Genomic DNA, 26345 nt, shown 5'->3' with positions numbered 1-26345 from the left:
CCTTTTCAGGGGAGCGAGGGCCAGTCTGGAGCAACCAGACCAACAGTGTAAATTTGAAGGATCGTCATCACAGAGGCCACTAGGCAATGGGCAAGTGACCGGACAACGCGTCAAGCAGGAAAAATGCAAAAGGGCCTCACGCAGCACTCGATGAGTGTGGAGAGGGGATCTTTAGTGCAAAAGCTGCTCGGGCTGGGGCTTCTCAAACCCCAATGCACAGCTTCGAGAGTGCCTCAGGAGCTGCACAGGAAGCACTTTGCTGGCTTTTCAAGATGGCCGGTCCCACATCTCACGTCGCCTCCACGGGTCTAAGCTTTGCTGGGACTGTGGATCGGGCTGTTGGAAGTCTGGAAGTCCAGGTCTTGTTGGTCTCTGTCATTCGAACTCCGGCAGGAGCAACAGCAAAGAAAACCTTTGAGCGCTGATGGTGCCTGCTTTTGCAGGGTGGCCACTCCTTGACCACAAGGGAGATTCTTCAGTCTTCTACGTCGAGTAGGATGTCGAAGGGTCCAGAGTTTTGTATCAAAGTTTCATTCAGGATGATCTAATGTCTATGGGCACAGCTCCTACCTTTATTCCAAATTAAGGGGCTGGATCTCCTGCTAGGTCCCTCCTATTGGTGGGACCCAGGAAGGGGGTGGTTACACCACTTTCCCTTTGTCCAGTTTTGCGCCAGAGCTGGGGCTGAGTGCCCCAGCACCGGTTTGAACTGGACTTTGCATGGGACACCTTGTGTGCCCCAGGCAGTGTCTAGTTTCATTCAGCCCTCCCTGCCCCAATCCACTATCGCCTGTCTGGGTGGTGCTAGCACATCCCTGTGACAGGAAACCTTTTGTCCAGGCCTCCCCTGCCGGAGTTTTGGTCAGCAGCAGGAGGCCAAACTTGTGTCTGTGGCAGCAGCATCCATTTTGTGATGCTGAGGCTCTGGTTAGATTTAACCGCGTTTAAGGAAAGTAATATGTCTTCTCCCTCTCGAAGGGTGGAATGCTACCCCCATCACCAGGACTGGCGGGGGGTAGTATTCCAAAGCTTATGACACCTTACACAACATGTTTTGATAAAGCCAAACCATAGATAGCATTTAACCGTGAGGTTTATAATGCACTTAAGAGTATATGGTATGGCTATATCCCAGAACAGCTATCAGGACATGGTTCCGAAAGCTGCAGACAGGCTCAGCTCATGCTAGAGCACCATCTCACATAAAACCAAGCACTCTGCCTCCAGGATTGTTAAGGCCTGCCATAAGAGTGACTTATAGGTGCCTATGTGTCCAGATATAGGTTTAGACATAGGTATACTATATCTAAGCAAGGAGTGATTACACCACCTTGCCCCTGCTGAGTGATCAGCCAGTTGTGTCAGTTTGGATGGGCAGCCAGGGATGGCAAAAGATATGCTGCAGCCCCTGGTAGGCCTTGGATGCACATATGCCCTGGGTACCTATAGTACACTGTACAGGGGCTGATAAGGTGACCCAATACCCAATTGGTGATGTACCTAGGGTACATGGAGTCCATTATAAAGAGAGAGCAGATAGCATGGGGCCCTGATTAGCAGGATCCCAGGCCAACTAAGTCGAAAACCAGCTAAACACTAGGCAAAACATCTGGGGTAACCATAGTCAGGTATCCACCTTCCTACATTCATACAGGGTGAAACTTTAATCTTGACCCCGTTTACATGATAGAATATAAGATTAAGTCTTGAAAAAGATGGTGTAATTTAACGTATCCATCGAAACGCGTCGATGCACTTTTCCTGTACAATCCATGATCCTGACACTTCTGTTGGAACACAGATTTAATCATTGTATAATACAAAGTGTCATCATTTGGATGTACTAACTGTATTGAACAATTTTTCATGTCTTACATGCTTCTGTGTGTGTTTTATTGATTATGCGGGTCATGATTGATTTTGTGTTAGTTTAATTTTATTTCATTTTGTGTTTAATTCTTTTAATTGATCCTTTATCGGATGTGTATTTTATTGTGCTTTTAATATGAATTGTAAAAAAAATAAAAAATGTATTGAATAAAAAATACAGCAGTTTTCCTAACATTTGGCTATATACTGTTTATTGATGTACTAAATTGTGGATTCAGATCAAGGGGATAGTAATTCTCTTAGGGGTTCCAACCTCAGTCCCCTTGATTCATTTAAGGGGTACCTCTCACTTTCAATACAAGGGAGTGGCAGTACAGGACTCGGAGTGAGGAGCTGCACTTTTTAATTACACTGTACCTGTGTTGGGGCGACTGTTGAGAGGCTGACTGTAAGTCAGAAGGAGTGGCGGTGAGACCACCTAAGGCACAGTGATCAGTGCCTGAGTGTATTACGCCTTATTCCATTTATTGCATAACCGAGTACCTGACTGTCATAATACACATTGCATCATTTGTGCATAACGGAGTACCTGATTAGTGTATGATGCATGGCATTATTTATGCATAACAAACTGCCAGATTGTTGCATTACGCATTGCATTCTTTTTACATTGCAGAGTGTCTGATTGTTGCTTTACGCATTACATTATTTATACATTGCAAAAGTGCCCGATTCTAGTATTACGAACTGTATAACATGATATTAGGATTACAGGAGAATGTTTAGAAATGCTCATTAATACCGCCAGATCTTAAAAGGGCTGGCTGGCCTAACAACCGGCCAGAAGAGATAGTACACATATTCATATGTTGGATTTATATTGTGTGGTCTTATTGTATATCTTTTTATTTAAAATGTATCCTTGTTTTTATAAAACTCGTGTGGAGTCTATTTGTGGTGTCATCATTGGGTTGCTGTGAGCGTGGTTGCAAATACTTTACACATTTGCCTTGAAGATAAGCCTGGCTACCAAGGGGGTGAGCGGGGCAATCTCAGAAGGTGACCTTCCTTTTCCTGATGTGAAACCGCCGGTCCCTCTTTAGCCTAAGGGACCTACCTCAGCCAACCAGGGATTCCGGGTCTAACAACAGCTGGTGAACTCCAAAACAAATCACCTTGGAGGTTCTTTTTTTATTTTTACAAGTGCATCTATATTTCTTACCAGAATTCTCTGTTTATTGTGAGTCTGACTCACATGTGTATGGAGTTTGCACATCACCTTGTACTCCTTTAAGTGTATTGAGCTGTGTCTTTTCCAACACAGCTGGTAGTAAATTTTCTCATAAGGCAATTCCTACGTGCAGACAGGTATTTTATTGGGTTGTGATTTCTGGGGCAGCAACTCTACCACGCACGGCCACCCAATGGATCGAGTTCTCGCGCCACCTTCCTTTTTGCTATCACCCGGTACTGCTCCTTTTAATTGTCAGCAGTGGAAGGAGACATTTGTTGCTTATCTTGAGGCGATAGATGGGGACACGTTCCTTTCTAAGAAGAAGAAAGCCTTACTTGGGTACAAGTTGGGTACTGAAGGGAGAAGTATTTTGAAGACTTTGCCCCCATAGCTAATGAGCACTCATGTAAGTGGGGGTGATAATGGTGATTCCTTAATTATAGACGACTATGCTTCAGTAATCAAAACACCAGACAAAAGGTTCAACCGAAAGAGAAGTACAGTACTGGAGTACAGCATCGAAGGGGTTAAGCGTTTTTAATCCATGACCTTAGTTACATTGGCGTCGCCCCATTGAGAGACGCCCCGTTTTTTTATCCCACTTAAAGCCCTGACTGACGCAATGTGTGATCCTCTCCTACAATAATCTGTGAAGAGTTGTGTGTGATGGGTGTTTCCTTTCTCTTTGTAGTTTTGAATAAAAGGAAGCAGGTATTTGCTAACAGCAGATTATCTGAACCAGGAGACTCTGACATGGAGGTCCTTCTGTCCTCAGGGAGTCCCGGGCTGGTTTAAGGTGGGTACAGGCTACAATACCTATAAAACAGATAGCATTGCACTGAATATGAACAACACATATGTCATATTCTTCCTGTCCCCTTCAAAACTGGGCAGGTCACCCCTCTGCTGAAAAAGCCCACTGCTGATGCGAATGACCTCAACAACTTCCGCCCCATTACTAACCTTCCCTTTCTTGCAAAGATCACGGAAAGATGTGTAGCCAAACAACTCTCTCGTCATATCAAGGACAATGATCTTCTTGACAATTTTCAGTCCGGCTTCATCCAAAACTGCAGCAATGAAACAGCCCTACTGCAAGTGGTTGATGATGCGCTGAGGATGCTCGACTCAGGGGGGTCCTGTCTGCTAATTCTCCTTGACCTCTCCGCAGCCTTCGACACTGTTAATCACAACACCCTCCTCAATATTCTTCAACAGAGAATGGGCATGGAGGGCACTGTGCTTAAATGGTTTGCATCCTTCCTCTCTGACAGATCTCAAATGATCAAAATAGCGAACAGTCTTTCTTCTCCTGTGGCGGTGGGTCAAGGTGTTCCCCAAGGCTCTATACTTGCACCCACACTGTTCAATCTCTACTTAGAACCACTGGGAAACCTCCTAAGCAAATCCGGGATTCACTATCATCTCTATGCAGATGACACTCAACTCTACCTCAAGGTTGCCTCCACTCATGATCTCTCCATCCTAAGATCTACTCTTGACTCCATTCAAAACTGGATGTCATCTCATCAATTGATTCTGAATCCCTCCAAAACTGAATTCCTCCTCTTCTCCTCCTCACTCTCTCCTCCCCCGGTTCAATCATGGATGGATCAGATGAATCTACTAAACAACAAACCCATCATTGTCGACAGCGCAAAATCTCTTGGTGTCATTCTAGACAAAAAACTCAATCTAACTCCCCACATCAATTCTATTGCAAAATCTGCTCGCTACCAACTGCGCCTTCTTTGGGGAATCCGTCGCTTCTTCCCGGAGCAGGACCTTATAACCCTGGTGCAAGCGCTGGTCCTCTCCAGACTAGACTACTGCAATTCTCTTCTTACTGGCCTCCCCAAATCTCACCTGTCCCCACTTAAGTCTGTCTTCCATTTAGCAGCTCGTTTCATCTATGGGGCCAAAAGAAGCGATCACATCACACCGATGTTATCCACCCTCCGCTGGCTTCCCTTCGAGGCTAGAGCTATCTACAAGACCGCTTGTATCACTCACAAAGCCTTGCACTCCTCCTCTCCCGCTACCTGGCGAATAAACTGAAACTCTCTGGAGGCTCTAGACCTTCCCGCAATGCCGAGAATCTACTGCTTGAACCTCCCACTTTCAAGAAGGAAAGAACAATGGCCCAATCCTTTTCAGGCAACGCAGTGAGAATCTGGAACTCGTTTCCGCCTGAGCTCCGGACCACCACCTCCTCCCAGGCCTTCAAAAGGGACCTCAAAGTTCTCCTCCTCCAGAGACACCTCCAATAGTAATTCACGTCCTCTTGCTATTTGGAGGAAGGCTTCCCACTACTGATATTTACTACTTTCCATGACCATGGGAGTGCCTTCCCAGTGTTCTCCTGTGATGGGAGTGTCTGCCTTTTTGCAGTATTCTCCATGTACTTGTGTTCGGTGCCCTTTTGTAACATGCTCACAACACTTTGCCCTTGTAACACAAGGTTGCTACCTCTCACATGTTTTTGCCTCTGGTGCTTGCACGGGTGCCACCTTACCTACGTAACGCCTGTTCTTGTGCCTAGCACTTATGCAGTATTATACCTCAAATTATACTCTGTTTTCTCTTTTAACTGCACACTTGTCACTTTTCCTCTTGTGCACTTTTGACTACCTCATGTATTTTTGGTTGTTCATCATTTTTTACTACCTCAAGTATTTTGTTTGCTCACAATTGTCACTATTACCTTTACTACCTCATGTATTTTTGGTTGCTCACAATTTTTACTACCTCAAGTATTTTGTTTGCTCACAATTGTCATTATTACCCTTACTACCTCATGTATTTATGGTTACTCACAATTTTTACTACCTCAAGTATTTTGTTTGCTCACAATTGTCATTATTACCTTTACTACCTCATGTATTTTTGGTTGCTCACAATTTTTACTACCTCATGTTTTTTTGTTTGCTCACAATTGTCACTATTACCTTATGTAAGTAATGTATGTTTTAGTAATCTGCTCTTTTGTAATGTCTCTCATTATGTTTCATTTCTGTTCCGAATGTGAGGCGCTCTGACGCCTTCGAGTAAAGTCCGCGCTATATAAAAATGCATAAATAAATAAATGAATAAATAAATATTGCAAACCATTCATGGCAGCTGGCTCGTTGGTCTAGGGGTATGATTCTCGCTTAGGGTGCGAGAGGTCCCGGGTTCAAATCCCGGACGAGCCCTCTTTTTCTTTTATAAAGTCACATTTCAATAAATGGATACTTTGAAAAGTGGTGAATAACAAAACAAGTGCTTTTGAAACATCCGTGGCTGGTTTTGCATTTGATTCCAGAACCTGCCACACTCAAAGCACGAATGGGAGCCCTGGACCACCGAGCCAGCTGCGGAAACAGCTGGAGGAGGGGGCGGGCGGTGGCAGCGACCCCGCCACATCAGCAGCCAGGAGGGATATTTTGCATGTTACAGGGGATGCAAAACTTTCATGGACGCCACTGTCTGGGGAACAGCAGGGTGAGCCGTGGCCGTGCACACGAGTGTGAGACACTGGGAAGTGTGAGGGGGTGTGAGACACAAGCAGCGGGGCTGCGACCCCAACCAGCTACAGGGGGCGGGGCTCTGAGAAGGGCCTTAGTTGTATTTGTAATGATCCCGTTGTTTCTGTACACAGTGAAGTTAGAAGGACGGTCACTGCCATCGTCCGTTCTGATTGGTGCAGCCTGAGAAGCGGGAATTCTGGGGCTCTTTAAATGTCCCGTGCATTTTCTTTAGCTCAATAATTCGGATGGGCGCGTTTAAAGCGCCTTGGTTCTGATTGGCGCTTTCTGTGGCACAGTCCCCTGGCGGGTGGGGTCGTTAGTGTCAGAGGTGTATTTCAAAGGCTTATTCTCTGGTCAGTCTTTGTGATGTGTATTTTAGGGGTACAATAACGACCCCAGGCACCCTTCGTAGTGATATCCTGTAGCTGTGGTTGTGATGGGCATATTCTGGGCACAAGGACTCTGCTCTGTATATTCTGTGCCAGGCTCCGGGTACTGGAAAGAAAGAGGCGCAGGCACTCAGCAGTCTGAGGGGGAGGCAGGGGTAAATGAGTCCCGTGAACCCGAATACTCTTAAGTCCCATATCGTAACCATAAAGACAAGCCGCCGAAATAGCTCAGTTGGGAGAGCGTTAGACTGAAGATCTAAAGGTCCCTGGTTCGATCCCGGGTTTCGGCAGAGGATTTTTATTGACAAAAAAATAATCCATAGCACGTTTAAGAAACGAGAAAAATAAAACAACGAAAACTCTTTATTCTTCTGTCCTTCCTTCCTCCTCATTTTCATTCTTTATACCTTTCTTACAATGATACATCCTTCCGGTACAATCACTCTGTGAGTCTCGCCCGCAGGAGCACTTTCCCACAGTGTGTGATGGGACCGGAGGCTTCAGATTATGCTTCTCTTTCTTTACTGTAATTTTCACAGCAGCCAATAAACATACAGTTTAGTAAAAATAAACTAGAAAGGCCATGATGCTCTGCCTTAGCCACGCCCCCATGAGCACTATAATAGTCCTGGTAACATTCCCAGCGTCCTCTTTCTTTGCTGCTCACACAGCAAGAGATAAGTGCTATGCTCCTTATACTACCACTATACCTGGTTAAGTATACTTGTTTGTTTATTAATTAGGCAGCGCCTTTATTGGTTCCTTCAGCGTGCTCGCTGTGAATGCCTAGCTTGTATGATTATTGCTAGCTTTATTTCGCTGTTTTATTCACTTCGCGGGTGCTTCCCGCGTCTGAGGGGCCGATTACCGGCTGGCTGGCAGCGCGGCAGCGCGCAGGGCAGGAGTCCCGTTCCAATTGAATTACTTTCGTTTTAGGCAAAGCGCCTCTCGCGCGCCAGTACCGGACAGCGTTGCGGTCAACTTCCTTACCTCCGGTTGATTCCTTCACCGGCAGGCAGCGCAGGGGCTCACCCTCATCGCCCGAACGCGCAGTGGAGCAGCGACCCTCTCGGCAGACGCGTGCAGCACAACGCGCGCCCATTGGGCTATGTTTTGGTAGGATTTGGGCGCTCGTTGGGTTTCACACGTCGTTTTGCCGTTTTTCCACCAAATTTCACCGTGTTTGAACGGAGCTGGTGGATTGTGACGCCTAACTGGCTGAAATAGCAGTTTTGCCTATTTTTGGAGTGAGCACACGCTCCCTAGACTTTGTTTCTTGGCTCCTACTGCTGGGCTGCAAGAATTGGATTACAGCACCTGCTGAGGGGGTCTGGTACTGGTGGAAAGTGAAAGTGTATACAGTGTGCATTGGGGCTGACCCCCCCCCCCCCCCCCCTGACTCCCCTAGGGCTTGCCTCTAGAAAATAACTTTACATTTATATTTACCCCACTAAATTGGATATGGAGGAGTGGGTGTACTTTGATGAGGAGGTAGGGGAGGAAACTTATGAAGAGCAGCCTGCTGCTGCTGTGGAGGACAAGATTGTGGAGGCCTTGGACGCATCGGTCCAAGCCTCACTCAGCAAGGCAGTGGAAAGCGCAGTTCCTGCGACTGTGCAACAGGCATTGGCGGCTGCGCTCAAACCAATTACAAAGCAGCTGGAAAACTTTGCAAAACGCCATGGGTTTACAAAGTCCAAGCCCGCTAAGAAGTCTCTACCAGCTCCCACGACAGCGACTTCGGATCAATGGCCTCACTCGGGGGCGCTAGATTCCCTCCCTTCTGCGTCTGGGCAGGATCATGCTTACCAGACAGGTGCCAAGTCTAAAAGTAAGCAGCACTACGCTAACACAGACACCACTACTACCACGGGCACAGACACCACAGATACGGATGAGGAGCAGCCTCCTAAGAAGAAAGCTAAGAAGGACGTCGCTTCGGTGTCTACCCCTCCTCCTTCCACCCCATTTACATTCGATCCCTCTGAAATTGTTCATCCCAGATCGCAAGACTGGGTTCCAGCCCCAGCGGTGGCAGAGTACCTTCAACAAAATATCAGGAAGGGCTTTGATAAAGAGGTGCGTAACCGACTCAGGTCAGAATGCCTCGTCCCGATCTCCCACACAAGATTGCGGAAACTCCAGAAATAGATCCTAGCATGTTTACCTTCTTGAAGAAGTTTGCTAATGACCCCAAAAAGGGGTTAGACCGAGCCTGGCGTGGCTGCCAGGACAAGTTGCTGGATGTAGTAGGTCCGCTGGCAAAAATCCTGGAGATGGCCCTACAGGCTAAGGAATCCAATGTCCCGATAAACCCCGATATCTTGGCTGGCTGGACCCTGCATGCCATCTGCTTATTAGACAATGCCAATTGCGCGGTGTCTACAGAGCGCCGCAAGTTCCTCTTGATGAGAATGGACTCTAACCTCACGGAACTGGCAACGGTGGAACCGGGTCCCCTTGTGGAGAGCAATCTCTTTGGCGACCGTTTTGTGAAAGACGTTTCCAAATATGTGAGCACTTTCACTTCTCTAGATAAGGCCCAATCTGGCATCAAACGTGTCCTTCAGCAACACCTTTTCAACAGGGCCGGGCAAGGTCGGGGACGCTCGCCAGGCCGTTTCGCGAATCAAGGTCCCCCCAGAGGTGACTTCGGAAGAGGTCGAGGAGACTGGGACTCCACCAGAGGCGGCACATTCTACCCAACACGACGTACTTACTCCAGAGGCAGATACCAAGGAGGCGGCAACAGAGCAGGGTTCCAAGCTCAAAACTCAGCAGGTGAGCGCAATAGATTGTTTTTGCATTCCATTGGGGGGGTCGCACTGTTCACTTCCTTCACAACTGGAGTCTTCCGACTCAGGACTCATGGGTCTTACAGACTATTCAGGGTTTCCACTTGGAGTTTTATCAGACTCCAACACAGACTCACCCCCCAAGGATTCTCCATTTTTCCCAACCAGAGAAGACTTGTATAGACAAAGAGATAGAAGAATTGCTTCGCAAAAACGCCATTACAGCATGTGAGTACAGCCCGCTTGGGTTTTGCAGCAATATCTTCCTAGTACAGAAAAGAGGGGGTGGTCACAGGCTAGTGTTGAATTTAAGAGACTTCAATTACTTTCTAGTCTACAATCATTTCAAGATGGAGGGGATCCATCTTTTGACGGATCTGTTGCGACCAAACGATTGGATGGTGCGCTTGGATCTGAAAGATGCCTATCTTTCAATTCCCATCTTCCCTCCTCATCGACATTTCCTCCAATTTCAGTGGAACGGACGGTGGTTCGAGTACTCGGCCCTTCCTTTCGGGCTTTCCTCGGCTCCTTGGTGCTTCACCAAGGTAATGAAGCCGGTGGTGGCGCACCTGCGGGAACAGGGAGTGCGCATGATAATTTACCTCGACGACATCCTGATTATGGCTCAGAGCCCGGACTTAGTCTCACAACATCTACAGATGACTGTTTCACTGATCCAAAATCTGGGGTTTGTAATCAATCAAACCAAATCAGCCCTGATCCCAGCGCAGCCAATCGACTTTCTGGGTTTCGTAATCAACTCGCAGACAGCACAGCTCAGTCTGCCGCAGTCCAAATTGAAAGATCTGAAGAAGGAGATTGTATCCCTTCTCAGCAAGCAAGTGATCTCACTCAGGAAGATTGCCAGAGTAGTAGGTCTTCTGGCATCGTCCGTTCAGGCGATTTTCCCGGGCCCACTGCACTACAGGGCCCTTCAGAGACTCAAAATTCAACAACTACAGTGAGGTCTGGCCTATTCAGACCTGGTTCCCCTATCTCAGGAAGTGAGGGACGAGATGCGCTGGTGGTTGAGTCACGTGGAAGCGTGGAACGGCAGAGCCATCTTTGGCTCACTACCAGAGGTAGTCATAGATTCCGACGCCAGCCGTTGGGGCTGGGGGGCACGCTGTGGAGATATTTCCACAGGCGGAAGATGGTCTCCGCAAGAGCTAGAACTCAATATAAACTGCCTGGAGCTCCTCGCGGGCTCCTTCGCCATCAAAACCCTCTCACCACAACGAACATCTTGTTGCATCCTTCTCCGGTTGGACAAATTCTCGGCAGTACATTACATAAACAAGCTAGGAGGGACGAGATTGTCCATGTTGGTGGAGATAGCCGAAGATTTTTGGCACTATTGTCTAGCTCATCAGATCACGATTATAGCAGAGTATATTCCGGGTCAGTCCAACGTGATAGCGGACTGGAACTCGAGACATCTTCGGGATTACAGCGATTGGCAGCTGCTTCCCAGACTGTTCAACTGGCTTCAGGATATTTGGGGTCCATACCAGATCGATGCATTCGCATCCAGGCTGAACCGCCAGCTTCCCAGGTTTTTCAGCTGGAGACCGGATCCAGCAGCGGAAGCGACGGATGCTTTCCTACAGGAATGGACGGGAGCGGTGAACTATGCGTTCCCCCCCCTTCCTTCTGATTCCACGAGTAGCCTCGCACATTGTCAAACAGAAGGCAGAGGTGGTCTTGGTGACGCCTCTGTGGAGATCGCAGCCCTGGTTCCCGATGTTATTGGGGATGTGCTGCGACCTACCCAGGATGCTCCCTTGGTCGGAGAATCTCCTACTAGGACCTCTTCGGGAACAGCATCCGTTGATCCTGTCTCATCGAATATCACTGATGGCATGGAGGCTTTCAGGCAACAATGGAGTTTGCCTGGAGTTTCAGGAACGGCTAGCAACTTTATCAAGCAAGCCTGGGCCCCTTCCACGAGAAAGAGGTATTCTTCAGCCTGGAAGGGTTGGCTATGTTGGTGCATGGAACGGGATTTGGATCCCGTGGGGATCCAAATCCCGTTCATTACGTACATATCGTAATTTTTTTATCGGACAAGGCGGATAGTGGTTTGGCCTATAGATCGGTGAACAACTTCCGGTCGGCCATTTCTGCGGGACACACCCACATTGACGGTAAACCGGTGGGTATGCACCCTTTGGTATGCAAACTCCTTAAGGGCATACGGGTAGCGAACCCTCCCAAGCCCAAGTACTCTGGGCTATGGGACGTTTCATTGGTCATCAAGCTCCTAGATAGTTGGCCTGCTAATGACTCGCTTTCCAGAAAACAGTTATCTGCGAAACTAGCTATGCTATTATGTTTGTCAGCTTCCAGAAGATCGTCGGATGTACGCGCCTTGGACGTTACAGGTAGAGTATTTACTCCGGAGGGAGTTCCTTTTACCTTTTTACAGGTCGTACAAAGACCATGTCTAGACAGGTTGATCATAATGCTTTTCCTACCAATTCCAAATTATGTGTGGTCCAATGCTTGAAAGCTTACGAGGAATGTACTCGTTCTTTGAGACCGACTGGTGTCACGCAACTCTTGATTGCTGTCCAAAGGCCAATTAAACCTGTGTCCTCCTCTACTATAGCAAGATGGCTTAAGTTTATCATGAAAGAGGCTGGTGTTGATGTTCAAAGGTTTGGGGCCCACTCTGTACGTGGTGCCATGGCCTCGAAGTCGTATTTATTGGGAGCTAACATTCAGGATATCATGCATTGTGCTGATTGGTCGACTGAATCGACATTCAAACAGTTTTATTATAAGCCGGTGGGAGACATTACATCTGTGGTTTTTGATAGAACGTTAAACTAGCATAATCTGAAGCCTCCGGTCCTGTAATAAAATAAAAAATTTGCTAGCATTCGCGCCAAGAATTTTCAATTCTATTAAGGACACGGAGGCGAGGATTATCCCACCCGGCTATGTTCAAATGTATGATCATGCTTACCCACCCGTTATGATATGCTTAAGGCAGTTTTATACAAGAGTTACGGGTTTGTTATATTTTTTCCTTTCCTCTAGGCAAAGACATGAAGTCCGAATGAAGTTTCTTCCGTTGAAGAATGAAGCTGGAACGGTGTTCCCTGTTATTCCCTGTTGGAGAATTTTATAGACTTTTGGTTGGTGGACTTATTCTGCAAGTTCGTGCAAAGAAAGAGGACGCTGGGAATGTTACCAGGACTATTATAGGGCTAATGGGGGCGTGGCTAAGGCTGAGCATCATGGCCATTGTAGTTTATTTTACAGTTACTAAACTGTATGTTTATTGGCTGCTGCGAAAATTACAGTAAAGAAAGAGAAGCATAATCCTCGCCTCCGTGTCCTTAATAGAACTGAAAATTCTTGGCGCGAATGCTGGCTAATTTTTGACTCACACTACAGGCATAATCACACACGATGAGTTGATCCCTCAGTGCCTCAGAGCAGAATCCCACTGATTGCGTGTGAGCTTCACGCCCTGGGCCAATCACGCTCAATGACCTTGGACCCCACGTATTGTGACGTCCACAGTGTGGAACATATCCTCACTTCTAGGAATAAAGGGCCATGTTTAAGAGCATAGTTGCTGCGCTGTGATACGAGAGTGAAGCAGGTACAAAAACAGAGGCATATTCACAATATTGAGGAGTAGGGCAGCGCTGCAACCCTTCTAGCTGGTTGCGTCAAAAGAAAAGAGGAATACGCGGTATCTACAAAATATATTCTAGATTCGTATTCTACAAGATACGGCACATTCCTGTCCTGTCTGCCTGCGCCGGTGCTCAGGCTCCCTAACTGCAACCGAGCGCCAACGCAAGCACCCTTGCACCATGGTGCAAGTGTGTCTGTGTCGCTGGCATGATTGTTTATTTGCAGGAAGACACACCTTTCTGCACATAAACAATCAAAGGGGGCGTATTCCTCATTCTATTTGTGCTTCAGAATGCAACACATGTGGAAAAAGAAATCAACGAGGAATATTTCTCCTGTTTTTGTACTTTTCCCCATGTTACGCCTGCTTTGGGAAGGCGTTAGTTTAGGCGCTGCCACAGATTTATGCTATGTTGTAAATCTGGAAGAAGAGGAGATGATGGATGAAATGCTGAACCAATCAAACATTCACGCCAGTCACAGATCTGGGTTAAATCCATCATTCTTTTGCTCCCTATGCCGTTCCAGTTTAGATCCAGCCATATGCAAATCAGTCTTGACCCTGCTCCCCATGGACGCAGTCCACCTGAACAGCCAGGCCAGGTCCTCCCTGCAACAGAAACAAGCATCCTGGGACCCGTTTCATGGTGTTCCCTCTTATCAGCCAGGCTAGCTTGAATCTGGTGGCGTAGCGAGCACAGGACCCACTTCCATTTCAGGGCGACAAATGCCAAAAGAACAGAATGGAATGTTAAACCAATCGACCATTCATCCCAGTCACAGATCTGGATTCATTCCATCATTTTTTTGCATGCCACGCCATTCCAGTTTAGACCCAGCCATATGCAAATCAGTCTTGACCCTGCTCCCCATGGACGCAGTCCACCCGAACAGCCAGGCCAGGTCCTCCCTGCAACAGAAACAAGCATCCTGGGACCCGTTTCATGGTGTTCCTGGTCATCAGCCAGGCTAGCTTGAATCTGGTGGCGTAGCGAGCACAGGACCCACTTCCATTTCAGGGCGACAAATGCAAAAAGAACAGATGATGAATGGAATGTTAAACCAATCAACCATTCATCCCAGTCACAGATCTGGATTCATTCCATCATTTTTTTGCATGCCACGCCATTCCAGTTTAGACTCAGCCATAAGTATGTTAGTCTTCTCCATGCTCCCCATGGTAACAGTCCAGCCCGTACTTCAAGGTCAGGTCCTCCCTGGACCAAAAACAAGAATCCTGGGACCAGCTTCAGGGTAACAGCCCTAATCAGCCAAGCTAGCTTGAATCTGGTGGCGTAGCGAGCACGGGACCCATGTCTGGGCATACCCTTCTGTGAGAAAGATCTTGGCGGAACACCTAATAGGGTTGGACTACAAAGCCCAGATGCCCCTGCACGTACAAGGCTACATCACTTTTCACCAGAAACACGGACGAAGACCTGTATCTCTCCTCTCTTTCTAGAGGAGGCGCTACAGAAAATGGACGAATAAAAACAGATGCCACACAGGAAGCGGGGTCACAGAACGTCGAGGAGGCGGGACCAGAGACGGACCACGAGGAGGACGCCGAATCTTGGAGCCGGGAGCCGGAGCTGAACGCCGAGAGTCAAGACAGCGTTTCTGAGCGTGGAGAAGAGGCGGGGGAAACCGAAGACCGCTGGACGGAGGAGTGGTGGTGTCCCCCGGAGGAGGCTGGAGAGCGTGCCGTGACTCAGGAGAGTTACGGCGGGGCCGGTGAGTGACATTGAACCGAAGCCCATTTTGGGGAATTGTTGTGTGTTGTGGGAGGTGGGAGGTAGAGATAAAACTGTGGGTGGTGGGTGGAATTTAGTAAACGGGAAACCGAAACGTTCACCTGTGAGAAAACCGTACCCGACAGTATCACTTTTTGGTTGCGTATCTTGGGAGTTGTTGTGACTGGTCTATGACTTTACCTCCGCTAAATTCTTATCCTAATCTCGTACCAATTCACTACCTACCCCTTTATCTGCCACTTCCAATACCTTTATGCACAGCCTTTCACCGTTCCCATTTTTCGTGCACTACCTTCTGGTGTAAGAGCAAGGGTTTTGAATCAACAGTACCACTGACGGCCCCTTTCTCTTTTTCCCTCTCGGTACCTCCGGTAAAACAACACCACGGAGACCCTATCGTCCCAGGAACAACAACCACTGGAAGAAGAGGGAGGAACACCGCGTACCACGGCTAATCCTTTCAACACTGGAGAACTTGGTGCCGCGAGAGGAAGTGCGGAACCCGTTGTGAAACCTAAAACCTTGTTTCCTGATAATAAAAGTGCTGTTCGCCAATATATTCAGCCTCCGCGTCTGTATATCCGACCTGCCCTCCCACAAGTGGTGTCAGAAGTGGGATCTGACGGAGACATGGAGGCGGCACTTACAAAAATGGCTGAACATCAAGAACATTTGGGCAAAGTAATGGAAAAATTCCTACATGTTGTAGAAGAGGATCGGGAGAAAACACAAAAGGTCCTTACAGGACAGAGTCAAACACATGGAGCTGCCATGGACAAGTTGGCTGAAATACCCGGGAACCAAAAAGGACCTACTACGCTCCCATCAATGGTCATGCAGAAATCCGTCAGTGGAGAGGACCCTGATTTCTTTTTTACTAACTTTGAGCGTATAGCCACTGCTGCCGCATGGCCAGCCGACAAATGGGGTCAGTATTTGGGACCACTTCTTTCAGGGGATTTGCAGGCAGCATACCAAGCAGCCACCATACAAGGAACAGTGCCATATGCAGACATCAAACGCTGTATAATGGAAAGGTTGGGGGTGGATGACGAGTCTTACAGGATAAAGTTACGCCAGATAAAAGAGGGACCACAAGAAACACCCCGAGCCTTGTACTTCAGGGTAAAAGACATGACCGACCGCTGGTTGAAGCCTGTCACCACGGATAAGGACGGTATCATGTCGAAAATTTACTTAGAGCAATACCTGGCCTCCCTCCACCCACCTATACAAAGGTGGGTTAGACAACAACCACGTGTGACTCTAGAAACCGCAGTGGAGATCGCAAGTGCTTATAACAGGGCCCAAGAACTCCAAAAGGACAGAGAAGACACCCAATGGAGAACTCCCGGACCAGGACATCACAGGCCATCTCGTGTTTCTGTCCCTAAAAAACCAGATCCTGTGGCTCTCCTACCTGGACCTATGATACCCACCCCAGTGTTCAGACCACCGAATCCTGGACCCCAGTGTTTTCATTGCGGAGGGATGGGGCATATTGCTAAATTTTGTCCCTAAAAAGAGGAACCGATGGAGATAGGGATAGCCAGGAACTACTACTGTTCTAACTCACGAGAACCTTTACCCCCATATCACTGTGCAGTAAAGGTCAATGGACAGTCCACTCTGGGTTTGGCAGATACGGGGTGTCGACAGAGTGTAGTCCGTCCTCAAGATTTTCAAACTAGGGTAGTACCAAGCGAAGAGATGGTGGCCATCCGATGCGTGCACGGGGATGTTAAACAATACCCAACTTCACAGGTTACAATTCAACATATCAACGATCCGGGGACCTCCCTAAAAGTGGGTCTTATACCGAATCTACCTGAGAAAGTCATTCTGGGTAACGATTATGCCCAACTTTCACAGATGCTAGCATATGATAGTCAAAAAGGAGAGGACTGGTGGGCTGAAGCTCCTTTTTCTAAAGCAGACGAACATGAGTGGCCTTTGTCAAAACCACGGAAGAGTAGGAAACAGAGGAGGATAGAAAAAGGGAAGCCACCTAATGTATTGCCAGTTATACCTGAAGAGAACCCCTGGGAAACAGACAGAAGTTTTCGGGCTACACAGAGAGAGGATCCGGTTCTACTGGAGGCCTGGAAGAATGCGCTAGACCAGGAAGATCCCCTTCATGTAGGTCCCTATTTCTTTAAGAAAAATGGGTTACTTTATAGGAAAGGAAATCCTACACAAACCCCCCCAGCTGATAGTACCTACACCATTTCGAGAGAAAGTTATGTTCCTAGCCCATAGCCTTTGCTAGGAGGACATTTTGGTCCGGAGAAAACAGAAAAACAGATACTAGAGAGATTTTATTGGCCTGGGATTTACCAACAGGTTAAAAGGTATTGCAGAGAATGTCCCATCTGTCAGAGACACAGTAGGTACATACCCCCTCGTGCACCATTACGTCCACTCCCTGTGATAGAAGAACCCTTTAACAGAGTAGGCATGGACATTATAGGACCCTTGGTACCGTCGAGGAGTGGCTGTAGATTTGTGCTGGTGTCGGTGGATTACGCCACGCGTTTTCCTGAGGCCATAGCCTTACGGCGGCCTGATGCTGTCAATATCGCCAAAGCGATGATAACAGTGTTCTCCAGGGTTGGGTTTCCAAAAGAAATCCTGACTGATCAAGGAACCCCCTTCATATCCAAAGTCATGAAGCAAGTGTGTACCCAATTAGGCATACACCAAATCCGAACGGCAGCTTATCACCCCCAGACCGACGGGTTGGTCGAAAGATACAATGCTACACTTAAGACAACCCTTAAAAAACTGTTGGAACTAGAAACAAGAAAGTGGGAGGATATGTTACCATTGGCGTTGTTTGCTATACGGTGCAAAATACAAAAAAGTACTGGGTATTCTCCTTTTGAACTGTTATATGGCCATCAACCCCGTACATTTTTAGACATGGCTCAAGAAAAGTGGGAGAATGAACCTGACAACACTAAGCCTTTAGTTTATTATGTGTCCACCCTTAAAACACATCTGAGTCAGATTCGAACTATTGTCCGTAATAATTTGGAAGAAGCCCAGGCTGCTCAGAAAATGCAGTACGACAAAAAAACAAAGGAAAGAAAGTTCGAGGTGGGAGAACTCGTTCTATTAATGATGGCCTCCTCTGACCACAAATTGCTGGGACAATAGCAAGGACCTTATAAGATCACTGAGAAAGTCACCCCTGTAACTTATAGAATAGAGCTAGATGCAACCACTGGTACTTCACAAATCTATCATATCAATTTGTTAAAAAAAATGGGAAGGACCTCTGCCTATTCTAAGTACCCAAACAGAGAACGAGGCCCCTTTATTTGCTCAATGCATTGACACTAGTCTTCCAAACCCTTTAAAAGAGAAGTTAACCCAAAACCTCACTCCCCTTGGAGGAGTGTTTTCACTAACTCCTGGAAGGACAACCTTGGTACAACATGCCATCAGAACACCCATAGGTAAAAGGGTGCGACTTCGGCCTTATCGGATACCCGAGGCACGTCGTCAAACCATACGAGAGGAAGTCCAAAAGATGCTGGAAATGGACATTATCGAACCCTCCTCTAGTGAGTGGAACTCACCGATTGTCTTGGTTCCAAAACCGGATGGTTCGGTCAGATTTTGCATCGACTTCAGAGAAGTTAATAAATTGTCTGAATTCGACACATATCCACTACCAAAAGTGAGTGAAATGGTAGAGAAAATAGGGAGAGCCAAATATATCAGTACGTTGGACCTGCGTAAAGGGTATTGGCAAATTCCTTTACGTCCACAAGACAAAGAGAAAACAGCTTTTTCTACCCCTGATGGATTGTACCATTTTAAGGTTATGCCATTTGGTTTACATGGGGCACCAGCCACTTTTCAAAGGGCAATGAATTGTATCCTACGTCCACACGAGCGGTATGCCGGAGCATACATCGATGACATTGTCATCTTTACTGATACATGGGACCAACACGTACAGCACCTGAAAGAAGTCATTGTAACCCTAGGAGAAAATGGTTTAAAAATCAATCCCTCGAAAAGTCATTTAGCGGCTCAAACAGTAAAGTATCTGGGATACCTTTTAGGCGAGGGAATGATTAGACCACAAGATTCCAAGTTGGCAGCCATATCCCAAATTCCTCTTCCCAAGACTAAAAAAGATCTACGGGCCTTTTTGGGCCTTTTGGGATACTACAGAAGATTTATTCCCAATTTTTCACAAATCGCCTCTCCGCTCACTAACCTTTTGCAAAAAGCATCCAATACAGAAGAACGCTTGAGACATCCCACTCCCGACATCCTAAGAGCCTTCCATAGCCTGAAGGGTTCACTGACATCCGAAACAGTGCTAGCCAGTCCTGACTATTCTTTACCGTTTGTTCTACAGACGGATGCATCGGATCAGGGGTTGGGGGCGGTGCTCTCACAAGTATCACGACAGGGACAAGAACAGCCAATCTTATACATCAGTAGGAAATTATTTCCTAGAGAACAAAACTATGCAGTCATTGAAAAAGAGGCATTGGCAGTGAAGTGGGCCATAGAAACTTTGAGATACTATTTAGAAGGAAGAGAATTTACCTTATTTACTGACCATGCCCCTTTGGAATGGTTATCCCGCAACAAAGGAAACAACGATCGTGTGTTACGATGGTTCTTGGCGCTACAACCCTATAGGTTTCGCACTCAGCATCGGAAGGGGTCAGAGCAAGGGAATGTAGATTTCCTGTCCCGATATCCACAGGACAGAAACCCTAGTAACAGGACACCAAGGGAAAGGGGATGTGAGAAAGATCTTGGCGGAACATCTAATAGGGTTGGACTACAAAGCCCAGATGCCCCTGCACGTACAAGGCTACATCACGTTTCACCAGAAACACGGACGAAGACCTGTATCTCTCCTCTCTTTCCACAGTGTGAGGTAACGGCTAGAGGAGGCGCTACAGAAAATGGACGAATAAAAACAGACGCCACACAGGAAGCGGGGTCACAGAACGTCGAGGAGGCGGGACCAGAGACGGACCACGAGGAGGACGCCGAATCTCGGAGCCGGGAGCCGGAGCTGAACGCCGAGAGTCAAGACAGCGTTTCTGAGCGTGGAGAAGAGGCGGGGGAAACCGAAGACCACTGGACGGAGGAGTGGTGGTGTCCCCCGGAGGAGGCTGGAGAGCGTGCAGTGACTCAGGAGAGTTACGGCGGGGCCGGTGAGTGACATTGAACCGAAGCCCATTTTGGGGAATTGTTGTGTGTTGTGGGAGGTGGGAGGTAGAGCGTAAACTGTGGGTGGTGGGTGGAATTTAGTAAACGGGAAACCGAAACGTTCACCTGTGAGAAAACCGTACCCAACAGTATCACTTTTTGGTTGCGTATCTTGGGAGTTGTTGTGACTGGTCTATGACTTTACCTCCGCTAAATTCTTATCCTAATCTCGTACCAATTCACTACCTACCCCTTTATCTGCCACTTCCAATACCTTTATGCACAGCCTTTCACCGTTCCCATTTTTCGTGCACTACCTTCCGGTGTAGGAGCAAGGGTTTTGAATCAACAGTACCACTGACGGCCCCTTTCTCTTTTTCCCTCTCGGTACCTCCGGTAAAACAACACCACGGAGACCCTATCGTCCCAGGAACAACAACCACTGGAAGAAGAGGGAGGAACACCGCGTACCACGGCTAATCCTTTCAACACTGGAGAACTTGGTGCCGCGAGAGGAAGTGCGGAACCCGTTGTGAAACCTAAAACCTTGTTTCCTGATAATAAAAGTGCTGTTCGCCAATATATTCAGCCTCCGCGTCTGTATATCCGACCTGCCCTCCCACACCTTCCCACTTAGGGCACTAAAAGTAAAAAGAACAGATGATGAACGGAATGCCGAACCAATCAACCATTCATCCCACAGTCACAGATCTGGGTTAAATCCATCATTTGTTTGAGTGCCACACCATTCTAGTTTAGACCCAGCCATATGCAAATCATTCTTGACCCTTCTCCCCATGGGAACAGTCCAGCCTGAATTGCCAGGCCAGGTCTTCCCTGGACCAAAAATAAGAATACTGGGACCAATTTCAGGGCATCACCCCTCAGCAGTCAATCAAGCTTGAATCTGTAGGTGTAGCAGGCACGGGGTCCACATCTGGGCATACCCTTCCCACTTAGGGTGGCAAATGCAAAAAGAACACATGGTGCACTGACTGCTGAATAAATCAAACATTCACTCCCAGTCACAGATATTGGTTACAACCATGGTTTTTGGGCACACCACACCATTCCAGTTTAGACCCAGCCATATGCAAATCAGTCTTGACCCTGTTCACCATGTAAACAGTCCAGACCGAACTGCCAGGCCAGGTCGTCCCTTGACCAAAACAAGCATCCCGGGATCAGTTTCGGGGTAACACCCCTCATCTGTGAGGCTAGCTAGAATCTGGTGATGTAGCGAGCACGGGACCCGCGTCTGCGAATACGCTTTCCACTTTTGTAAATCTACGGAAGTGTAAAAAACCATGGGTGTTGATTGGGAACAGTCACACTGCAACACCCATGGAATGCCCCTTTCTTTCTCCTTGTTACTTCCTCTTTCTATGTGTGCTGCATTCTGCATTCAAAATGGCTGCCAACACTTCCTAGTGGGAGTGTTGACATCCAATTAGATTTCAGTATGGGGACAGTCGGATTCTCAGAGGATCTGAGTCCCGATATATACAAATCTGTTTTTTATATATCTTAAAACTACTGAACAGATTTACACCAAATAACAAAAAGGCTGGACCAAGAACTGCCTTTCTGCCAAATTTGGTGTGTTTCCACCCAGCGGTGCAGCTGTAGTTGTGACTAAAATCTGTATGGGAATTAACATTGGAAATTCACTTTTTTGACCCCCAGGCACAACAAGAATAACCGGAACACTTTTGGGGAAAATTTCATGACGATTCGTCAACCGGCGGCAAGTCAAAAAAATTATTTTCCTATGGAAACATGATCCTAACTATAACTTCCTTCTGGCAACCACCAGTAGGTAACATATATAGTTATAGATATGACCTAGTTTCCATAGGAAAATCATTTTTTGATTTGCCAATATCTTTGGCGCCATTTGTCGAATCTTCAAAATGAATGCCCTGCTCTGGTCAGCTCCTGTCTTCAAGTTTCAGGTTGATCTGTCAAGCCGGAGCGGAGAAAAAAGGGGGGGTTCCAAAAACCGTAATCTCCATCTTAATTTCCATTGGAAACTTTAGCCAAAGCTACAGCCCGAACAACTGACTGGAATTACACAAAGTTTGGTAAAAAGGTACCTCTTGGTTCAGAAAGTGACCTTTTTTTAATGGTGTAAATCCATTCAGTAGTTCCTGAAATATTCATATTTAAAATATATATATTTGTAGTGACCGTGGTGGATCCGCGAATACTCCAGAGCACGAGCTTGATACTGATTGGTTGCCAACAATTCAAACCAGAAAGTGTTGACAGCTGTCCTGTGACTCGGTAGAACTGAGTCACAAGAAAAAAGGTTAAAAATGAATAAAAGGGGGTAGGTTAGAAACACACTGACCCCCAAGGCCTGCTCAGGGGATCCTGCAGGGACCCCTATGGGCAAAAAAGCAATTTTAAAAACATTTCAGCTGGATTCGCAAACCCAGCGTGAATCCCACAGATTTTTTTTTTTTAAATCGAAGCAAGAGCTCCCGCGCTTTGTTTTCCAGAAGCCCCCAGGTTGGCTAGGTCCCGGGGGCAATGCAAAATTATCATGCGGAGGCCTGCGGGGGCCTCCACAGCCCCGGTGACTGCCACCGGCCGCGGCATGATTTATTATATGCGGAGGACTTCCAGGCCCCCTGTGGCCCGGGGACCACCACCACCCCTGGGATTTTGATTAAAACTACATGGGAGGAGCTCCAGCCCTGGGAACTGCCACCTCCCCGGGGCAATCCTTTATAGTGGGGGGCCTTGCAGACCCCAAAGCCCCGGGGACCACCACCTCCGCAGAGCGATCCTTTACTATGGGCAGGTTGGTCTTGCGGGCCCCCCCAAGCCACAGGGACCTCCACATCCCTTGGGCGATCCTTTATTATAGGTGGGGAGGCCTCACGGGTTTCCCCAAACCTCAGGGACCGCCACCTCCTTGGGGCTTTAATTTAATTAAAAAGTGTCGGGACACTGCCGCGGGACTGCCACCTCTCCTGCGCACTGAGTATGTAAATACAGGGTTTTGTTGCAGTACCCCTGCCCCAGGGACCACCACCTCCTGGGGCTTTGAACACTAAGGAAGGGGGACCGCGAAACCCCCTTCAGGAGCCCTCCTTGACCCTGGGGACTATCACTCCCAGGCTGGCTCAAGCAATGTCCTTGGGGGCCCACGCCCTGGACATTGCATTTTGTTAAGGCAGGGCGGGAGCAGTGCTCCTGCCCTGCCATAGCAAACTTCTGCTACACTTCATGGAAGTGAGAGTAGGAAAACTGCTTTCACTTCCATGAAGCAAAGCAAAATTGCTTTTGGACAAGGGGAGTTGCATGTTTGCTGCTCCCCTTGTCCAAGAGAAATACTGGCTCCCACAGTACGTGGGGAGCCGGCTCGGACCACAGGGGCATTGGGGCACCCCCCATGGTCCTCAATGTGAGGCCAGGCCCTGGGAAATGGGTCCCCAGGGCCAAAAGTGGCCTAGGGAATGGGGTCCTCGTGGCCCTCCTCCAAAATGTTTAAAAAAAAGAAAGGCTGGCCAGGTCCCGGGGTATGGGATTCCCAGGGCAAATAGAGGCACAGGAAAGGGGGGCCACGTGGCCCCCCCTTCCAAAAATAAATGTTTGCTGCGCCTCGGGGGATTAGGTCCCCAGGGCCTTACTCGGCCTCAGGAGGGTGGCCTCTGCCCCCCTCCTTTTCAATAAAATAAATAGCTCAGGTCAAGAGGGTTTGGGTACCCGGGGCACAAAAGGCTCAAGAGAAGGAGGACCACACAGCCCCCTTCTTAAAATAAAAAATAAAAACGGCAACTCGCTGGAGGCCCCGCCCCCTCCCTGCATGACTCTGCAAACATACCTTCTGGTACGCTCTGCATTGGGGGGATTAAGTCCCCATCATTACTGAGGGTCTCAGGGGGGTCAACAAGCCACCTGGGACCTCCACAAAGCCCCACACAGTGGGATTGCTTAGAGGTGGTACGAGGCCATGCCCCTTTTTACACACCTCTGCAAACACACCTCTTGACTCACTGCTGGTTGGTGATAAGGTCCCCTTGTGTCCTGAGGACCTCCAGACTAATGTGGACTTCATCCCCCAAGCAGCAGTGCACCAGGAGGGGCATTTGCAGAGTGGTGTTAAAAAGGGGGGGTGGCCTCTGACCACTCTCAGCAATCCAGCTGTGTGGGGCTTACTAGAGGTAACAAGAGGGCTAGTTGGCCCCCAGGGACCCGTCAGGAGGCAAGCGGACTTCATTCCACCAACCAAGACCGCATCAGGTGGAGCGTTTGCAGAGTGGTGAACAAAGGGGGCATGGCCTGTGTGGGGCCTACTTGAGGTAACAGGTAGGCTAGTTGGCCCCTTATGACCCCCACAAGTGAAGGGGACTTTAATCCCATCCAAGAGTGTGCCAGGGAGTGCGTTTGCAGAGTGGTAGGCAAAGGGGGCGTGACCTGCAAGAGAAATTTCCAATCCTGCTGGGTGGGACTCACCGGAGGTAATAGGAGGAGTAGTTGGCCCCAAGGATATTCTTGGGGGCCAACTACCCCTCCTGTTACCTCCAGTAAGTCCCACACAGTGGTATTACTAAGAGGTCTTTGCAGGCCATGCCCCCCTTTCCCTTCCACTTTGCAAATGCACCTCCTGGCAAACTACTGTTTGGAGCACGAAGTCCACTTTACTACTGAGGGACTTCAGAGGCCAAGAAGCCCTCCAAGTACCTCCTGTAAGTCCTAGGCAGCTTAATTCCTGAACGCTGGTCGGAGGCCCAGCCCCCTTTCTCCACCACTCTGCAAATGGGACCACTAGTTAAAGAAGCATTTGCAACATAATAGGTCTCGCATTTGCTAGAGTTAGAACTATTGTTGTTGTAAATGTAAAAGTTTTTTACTAGGGTTTTTTGGAGTGGAGTGGATGTATGTTGTGTGTAGTGGAATCATGTGGCATGCTGTGCAGTGATATCACGTGGATAGAAAAGTATGTGATATTTAATATATAGGAATTATGTTGAGTGGGATTATGTGTTATGGAGAGTAAATGTGTGGTATGGTAGTCTGTGTTGTGGAGTGGTAACCTCAGGTTTAGTGTTACTCATTTCCAAAGAAGCTAAACTATAAGCTCAATGAGACAAAAAAGAAGGAACAACTGAGGAGCACTTCTGGACTTAGTCAGAGGTATGAGCAAGGGCACTGGAATTATGTGACTGTTTGGCTGCACCATCTTTCGAACAATCATACATTTTCTGCATTACCACATAATCCATCATCTGCTGCATAATATGCAGATTTGAACAAAATAAAATGTGTTTCTAGCTCAATCGCCTCAAATGTTCCCAAAATGCAACGACAAATGTTACAGCGTAGAGGAAGGCCCTTTGCAAACATAGAATGGTCACCTGTTACTTATTGCTAAATGTGGGTATTAAATTGGTACTAATGGTGTGAAAACCACTCTCTTGATTCTTTCTGCACCTCTTTGCCTCTTTATGCATTTCTCTTGCTTCTTTCGGTACCTTTCTTCCTTTTTCTGCACTCCACTTGCCTCTTTCTGCACATCTTTTTCGCTTTCTGCTTCCCCCTTCTTTCTGCACCTCTCTTGCATCTTTATGCACCTCTCTTGATTCTTTGTTCACTTATCTTGGCTCATTCTGCATCCATGTTGCCTCATTCTGCATCCATGTTGCCTCTTTCTGCACCCATTTTGCTACTTTCTGCATCTATCCTGTTTCTTTCTGTACCTCACTTAGTTCTGTCTGCACCCCCTTGCCTCTTTATGCACTCCTCTTCTCTCTTTCGGCACTTCTCTTGCCTTTTTCTGCAACACTGTTGTTTTTCTGTACTTCTCTTACTTCTTTCTGCACATCTTTTGCTTCTTTCTACACACCTGTTGCCTCTTTCTGCGCTTGTCTTCCCTCTTTCTGCACATCTCTCGTCTCTTTGTGCACCTCTCTTGTTTCTTTGTGCACATCTCTTGCCTTTTTCTGTACTTCTATTGTCTCTTTCTGCACCTTTGC

The 26345-nt window shown here is 47.7% G+C and overlaps 2 non-coding genes across 2 annotated transcripts; both read left to right on the top strand.

Annotated features, from left to right (window-relative positions):
• Positions 1 to 6186: 6186 nt before the first annotated feature.
• TRNAP-AGG (transfer RNA proline (anticodon AGG)) lies at positions 6187 to 6258 on the top strand. Its single transcript has one exon. It is a non-coding gene; the product is annotated as a tRNA-Pro (tRNA).
• Positions 6259 to 7179: 921 nt separating this feature from the next.
• Positions 7180 to 7252, top strand: TRNAF-GAA (transfer RNA phenylalanine (anticodon GAA)). The gene has a single exon. It is a non-coding gene; the product is annotated as a tRNA-Phe (tRNA).
• Positions 7253 to 26345: the final 19093 nt, after the last annotated feature.

The sequence above is a fragment of the Lissotriton vulgaris genome, chromosome 1_1 (genome assembly GCF_964263255.1).
Source record: "Lissotriton vulgaris chromosome 1_1, aLisVul1.2, whole genome shotgun sequence".
Classification (NCBI taxonomy): domain Eukaryota; kingdom Metazoa; phylum Chordata; class Amphibia; order Caudata; family Salamandridae; genus Lissotriton; species Lissotriton vulgaris.
Note: the sequence above shows the minus strand (reverse complement) of the source record. Positions and strands in the feature narration are given on the sequence as shown.